Source organism: Amblyomma maculatum, chromosome 4 (genome assembly GCF_055883805.1).
Source record: "Amblyomma maculatum isolate TAMU_Amacu chromosome 4, ASM5588380v1, whole genome shotgun sequence".
Taxonomy (NCBI): Eukaryota; Metazoa; Arthropoda; class Arachnida; order Ixodida; family Ixodidae; genus Amblyomma; species Amblyomma maculatum.
Window position 1 is genome coordinate 165,602,110 of NC_139347.1, and position 7,151 is coordinate 165,609,260.

Here is a 7,151-nt window from a genome sequence, read left to right on the forward strand (position 1 = left end):
CTCTCGAAGCGTCGCTGGTACACTAACTTCTCCTGCCCACGTCTGGCGAAGAATTGTAAGTGGACCTGTCGGATTTCTGCCGTACAAAAGCCTAAAGGGTGCTACCCCGGTAGTGTCGTGGGGAACTTCGCAGTAAGCCCACAACACAAATGGGATCAACTTATCCCAATTTTTAGGGTCTTTCTATTACATGAAAGAGCATGTTCTTTAGTACCCGATTCCATCTTTCCACGGCCCCGTTGCTTTCAGGGTGTTCCGGAGTGGAAGATCTACGGGAACAGCCTAATTTCTTTAGCATCAGCTGAGTGAGTTGTGCATTGAAATTTGTTCCCTGATCCGAACAGATAGTCTGTGGGACCCCTGTTCGACTGAAGATTTCTAATAGAGCATCACGGTAGCCCTTGCCGTTAAGGAACGAAGACATACTACTTCCGGCCATCTCGTGCATAAGTCAACATGGCACAAAGCATATTTGTGACCCCTACCAAATGGCGTATCAAGAGGCCCTATAACATCTACATTAACAACCTGAAAGGCATGTTCAGGCCTTGCTATTGGCGTGATGGGTATATTGTCAGTTTGCCGTCTGTCTGAGCGGATCTTGCACCCATGGCAAGACTGGCAGTACTCTGAAATTTCTTTTTCCATGCCAGGCCAATAGAAGTAGTACTTTATGCGGGCTTTGGTCTTTCTTAGACCCAGGTGTCCACCCCACAGTGATGCATGCGCCAAGGACAGAACTTACTTTCGTTTTTCTCGGGGAAGCACCAGCTGTCGCACTTTAGTACCTGCTATTGAGTCCCAGTGGTGAAGCAAACCCTCGCTAACGAACATGCCCGCCTTTCCGTGTTTAGAGTCCTCCCATGCCTTTCTCAAGTTCTCATCAGCGAGCTGTGCTGCTCGAAATATTTCCCGCTGGCTAGACAGCGAAACTCTTCTTTCTCGTCTGACTGTGCTTCCTCTTGTGAATATTCGGCATTCAGTGCCGTGTTGACCTCGCATGTCAGTGCCTCATAGTGCCGATTTTCTGCGTTTTCTAGTTCCTTGTTAGATACCCTGACTGCACCCAAACTTGTGTGCTCAAAATCACTGTGATCTTTAAGCAGCTGCCAGTCCTCTAATGAAAGCAAACAGTTCACACCTTCGGTCAGCTCATTGGTGAGGGCACATACTATGCCTATCTTTTGATCTTCTGCAACTGTTCCCGGCCTAGATATTTTTACAGGGATTGTCGCCAACTTCACCTGAATGGAGCTGCCGAAAGCAGACACTAATTTCACTGCCCCAGATGGTTCCGTCAGCGCTTGCGGTAGTATGCTTTCTCGTATTACTGTTTTTCACTACCAGTATCAAGCACTGCCTCTGTGCAAACATCTCCGCACACAAGATCTACAAAGTGGAGCTTCGATGTGGCTGCCCTCAAACTTTGCATCGGTACCTTAACTTTAGCAGTTAAACCCGTACTTTGGTTTGAAACTGGTTCCTTTGCTTCCGTCTCACCGACCCGCGCGACCTTCTGCACCCTCTTTTGGTACCCATTTCCTTGTTTCAGGCGCGGTTCATTTCCTGTTGCTTGCGGGCAATTCCTGGCAATGTGCCCCTGCTCATGGCATAGATGGCACTCCACTATGGGCTTTTCGGAATTTATCTGTTTTTGGCCCATTTGCTGCACTGGCGCCGTAAGCTGCCTTGTAGCTCGGCCTTTACCTTTTGCTTGCTTAAAGATCTGTAGAGCCTTTCATAGCTCTTTAGGCTTCAGCCAACTCTCTCCTTCCCGCAGGCGCACACATTCCATGCCCTCTGAGCTGAGACCTGCCTTAATGCGATCAGACACCATTAGGTCAGTCAGCGCCCCTACTGAGTCCACCTCTCTAGCCTGGATGTAGTATGCTAGGTACGTTTTCACGCGTGATGCAAACTGAGCCCATGTCTCCTCCTTCCTTTTTTCTGCTTTTTCAAATCTTTCCAGGTACTCAGTTGGGGTGAGTTTTAGCTCAGTTAGAACCGCTGCTTTCACAGCCTCATAGTCCGTGCATTCCGCTCCATCGAGGTTACGAAGCAAGTATCGGACTTGCTCTGTCAGTGCTGGCATAATTAAATGCACTCGGTTGCTGTACGGCACACTGAAAGTGACAAACAACTTCTCCACCTCATCAAACCACAGTGGCACATCAGCATCGCATGACATTTTGTAGCCTTTTAGCCTTTTAGGACTTTTGCACACTGTGTTATTGAATCTGAGCCTATACTTCGCTCATCACTCCGTCCCGACCCAAGCGGTGACAGTCTACTACTCTACAGCCCAAGCTCCATCTGCTTTAAGGCTAGTCGCTCCCGAGATTCAATTTCACGCATTCGTAGCTCCATTTCCAACTCCATACGGCGAATAGCCATCCTCTCTGTCTCGGCTCCTGTCGCTTCTAGTGACAATGGTGGTCGCTGGTCGCCGGCCTGTAACCTGCTCTCCACATTGTAATCACCCTCCATAGTCACTACCTCACTCTGATCAGTTATCATTTCTACTCCGCCCCCTAGCGATTGCTGCTCCTGTTGAGGATTTGACCTCGATTCACTCTCAGGATTAGATTCGCTTTCGTTAGCGGCTAGCATTCTCCTCGTCTCAACCATAAGCGTCACAAACCAACCACCATGCCATCTTCAACAAACCCAAGGAATACCACTCATCCGGCGCAGATCTTTTGCTGTCTGCCGCCCAGAGCCCGGATGATGCGTCCGCTCCAACAGCGTCGGTGGCAGCCGAGGTAGAGTCGTCCCTTGACGGTTCCTCGCTGCTCCGTGTCGAATGGCCTGTGGTTGCCGGTGCGATACTTGACCTTGTAGGTGAGACGTGCCGAACCCTGTCGAGCTGCGCCAGTAGAATTTATGTCGTTCGTTCCTTTTCGGAAGGTTCTTTAAACCCTTCCTGTTATGTAGTTCGGCGTAAAGAAGACCAGGAGGCGTACTTGAAGGTGATGATGGTAGAGCATATATTTACAGCATAACATATATATATATATATATACAGAGTAAAACTGGAACATGAGCTGAATTTACAAAAAACAACACTCTGCGCTACTTTACTCTTCGACCTAGCTAGTTAGAGCCTAAGCAAAACAGCCGCGTTACATGCCTACACATGGAGCCCCAGCTCAGACTGGACCGAACTCTCTTGGATCACGTCCCATTTTACATCATCACAAAACAAAGAAATAGGGGCGGTCATTTTCAGAGGCCAGCCCCACACATCAACTGTCCAATGAGAAAATATGCTAGATGGGCCCGGCCCCATGGGTTGGCCTTAGCCTCTAACCCAGGGCCCCACTAGCAATACAAATTACAACAAACAAAGCACAGCGAAAACTCTTTCCCCAGTGGGGGTGTCGAACCTTCTCCTCTCGGGAGACTTTCTTCCCACTTGTCTCCCGCACACCGCCGCCTCATCCACGCTGCCGCTGCTGGCTGAATCCTTTCCACAGTGCACTGCCCCGCGCCACCTGTGTTTACTACTACGAGCAACGACATGGAAAGGGAAAGATCAACCAGCTGCCATTCTGCAGGTGGCACCGGATTAAAGGGGAGCTTCTGGCTTGCCCGCTCTGAGCACAATACTCGAGTCAACTCGTGAATGCTTCTTCGGGCGCTCTTTTGTCGCATCTGCAGACAGGATAAAATTCCTTTCGCACTGCTCAAAGTTGCAGTGTAAAAAAAAAAGGGCCGAAAGGTCATTTGGGTGCTCGCTACCGGCCAGTACGAAGGGTGCCATACATGCGTGCACCTGGCAGCACGTTCCGCTACGCATGTTCCATGAATGACCTTCGGCGCCGACGGTCCGGTCGGCTCCCCCTACCCGCAGCACGCTTGTAGAAGGGGAACCGCTTTTACAATACCAGAAGCAGACAGTCGGGTGACGGCGCCGTGCAGAGACGCGCACCTGCAAGTGATTATCCTTGGGCGCGGCGCGCACCTGCAAGTAATCATCCTTGGGCGCGGCCCTACACATGCCATGATAGGGAGAGCTCTTGTGAAACATCCCAGCTTGCTGGGCGGTAAGCAACCGGTGGAGGAGGGGTACGAGGTGGAATTTTTTTCACTGAGGGCGGCACTAGACTGGAATGTTCGCGCCATACTGAAAGAACCTAGAGCCGCGAAAGAAATAAAAAAATAGTCATTGACGATCTTAGCCCTACAAAACGCCTGATCCAGATGACATTGGTGTGGCTTTAAATCAAGGTGTTGAAAATTGATATCGCAGTTGCTCTGTTGAGCATCGTGTGTCAGGCGCACAAGGCAAATTGCACGGCCTCGTCCTTCAGATGGAAGCATACCGTACTGGTGCCTACCACAAACAATCCATCAAAATAGCTGTCAGTGAATTCACACCGTTCTATCCTGAATAGTAAAGTCGAATGGGCATTAGTTAGCCTTGCTAAGAACAAAGCTAGCGGAATTGATGGCATTCCAGCTAAGTTGCTTCAAAACCTCAACCATGACGGCGCTGTTAACGTTCTGTATACATTATGTCAGCAAATTTGGACAACCCTGCAGTGGCCACAGGATTGGAGGAATTCAGTTTACATCCCCATTCCAAAGAAAGGTAGTGCCAAAGATTGTTCCAACTACCGCACGATCGCGCTTATTTTGCATGCTAGCAAGGTGATGTTGAAAATCCACAAAGGTAGGCTGCAGCAATATGTGGATCGGGAGCTTCCGACGTGCAAGCTGGGTTTCGTAAGGGGAGAGTAACTAGAGACCAGATTGCCAACCTTCATTGGATCATCTAAAAAACAAGAAAGTTCCAGAAACCCATCTACTTCTGCTTTATTGATTATGCAAAAGCATTTGACTGCGTAGATCACAGCAGATTGTGGCAAGCTCTCCAAGAGACGGGAGTTCCAATTCACCTCATTTGTCTCCTCAGGAACCTGTATGAAGGGCGAGAGGCCACAGTCAAAACTGGGCATGGTCTTACTGATTGGTTTCCGATTGAGAAAGGAGTGAGTCAAGACTGCATACTGTCGCCCTGCCTATTTAACCTATATGCTGAGTGCATCATGAGGAAGGCCATCTGGACAAGTCAACTGGAGTGAAGATTGCTGGAAAACGTATCAACAACCTTAGATATGCGTATGATACCACTTTAATGGCAGAAAGTGAAGTGGAACTCAAGAGACTTCTGATACGCGTACAAGAAGAGAGTGAGAAATTTGGGCTTAAACTGAACATTAAAAAAACAAAGATCATGGCGCCTTGACCGCCTAGTAAAGAGCAGAGACATTAGACTGCCAACCAAGATCCGTATAACTCGTGCTATGATCTTTCCAGTTGTGATGTATGGATGCGAGAGTTGGACTGTGAAGAAGGCTGACCGCCGAAGAATTGACGCGTTTGAATTGTGGTGCTGGCGAAGACTCTTGAGAGTTCCTTGGACTGCCAGAAGATCAAATCAGTCGATATTGTCGACCATAAACCCTGACTGCTCATTAGAGGGTCAAATTCTAAAGTTAAAGCTCAGCTACTTTGGTCATTTGATGAGAAGAGAGGAGTTGCTGGAGAAAGATTTGATGTTGGGAAAGGTTGAGGGTCGCCGGAGAAGGGGTAGGCAGCGAACGCGATGGTTAGATGGCATCCTCGAGGCGCTGCAGATGAAGTTATGTGATGTTAGGAAGATAGTGAGAGACCGGAAAGTGTGGCGTGATATGGTCCATAGGGTCAGGAAGAGTCGGACACGACTGAACGACTGAACTGAATCAGCATGACTAAAGTGGATTAGAAAATATTTTTGATGTTTTTGGCAGAAGGCTGCAGAGAGCCATGGAAAGATCTCGAAACCATATTAATGATGTTGAAATGATGGTAGAACAAGATTTACAATTAGCCATGTAGCAGGAGTATCTTGATATATGGCGGGATCCCTGAGCAATGCTAAACATTGACATCCAGAAGGCCTGTGATGTCCTGGTTAATAAAGCGCTATTTCAAATATTAGAAATTATATAGAACGGAATAAAATGTCTTATAAAGAATGCGTGTGTAGTAGTATTATTTATAAGAACGCTTTTTCATGAAGCACTTTTTCAAATATTGGAAGTCATGAAAGTCAGATGATGATGGTGGATTTTAATGGCGCAAGGGCGTATGAGGCCAAAGAGCGCAAAACACAAGTTCTGATTTATTAGAATGGAATAAAATGGTGTTATAAAGAATCCGCTGGTGGTATTATTGTTATTGAGAAAATTTGTTCATGAAGTGACTTTTTCAAATATTAGAACTCAGCAAAGTTGGTTCTGTTCTACTAGAAAGAAATGAGTTTTCTTATAATGAATGCACTGTTGCTATTATTGTTGATACTAATGCGCGTGCAAGTTTCAAGTTGGATCATCAGTGAGGCAAGGTTACCCTCTGCCACCTTTACTGTCCGTGATTTATCTTGAGCTACTTGTTGGACGATTATCAAGTGTGAACAAATGTGTAGGTTAAGGTTCTTGGGGACCTGAGTTAAAGTTTTGTCTCTTTGTCGATGATATTGCAGTTTTTTGTGAAGCCCTAGAAATCGTTAGACAGCCAAGATGCTTATTTCAGATGTTTTTTTCATGTGTCTGGTTGTTTAATAAATGGGGAACATGTATAGTACTTCGGCACGGCTTTTCGAATTCTACCCTTGGGGTGTCCGAGGTGGTGCAGTGGTAAGGCGACCGACTACTGTGCCATAGTACCCGGGATAATAATAATAATAATAATTGGTTCATAGGAAGGGAAAAGCGCAGTATCTGTCACACTTAATTCTGTTGACACCTGAACCGCATCGTAGGGGAAGGGAGGAAGAATGAGAGTTAAAGTGGAAAGAGAGAAAGAGAAGCCGCAGTGGAAGGCTACGGAGTAATTTCGACCACCTGGGTCTCTTTAACGTGCGCTGACATCGCACAGCACACCAACGCCTCTTCGTTTCGCCTCCATCGAAACGCAGCCACCGAGGTCGGGATCGAACCCGGGTACTTCGGCACAGTAGTCGGGTGTCTTACCACTGCACCACCCCGGCGGGAAAAGAGTACCCAGGATAGATCCAGACCTCGGCGGCTGCGTTTCGATGGAGGTGAAACGAAGAGGCGTCCGTGTGCTTCAGCGCACGTTAAAAATCCCCAGGTGGTTGAAAT

The 7,151-nt window shown here is 47.7% G+C and overlaps 1 pseudogene; it reads right to left on the reverse strand.

The window, feature by feature from the left end:
* LOC146193419 (uncharacterized) overlaps positions 1 to 2,487 on the reverse strand; it is a 78,649-nt pseudogene extending 76,162 nt beyond the window's left edge.
* Between the last annotated feature and the right edge of the window lie 4,664 nt (positions 2,488 to 7,151).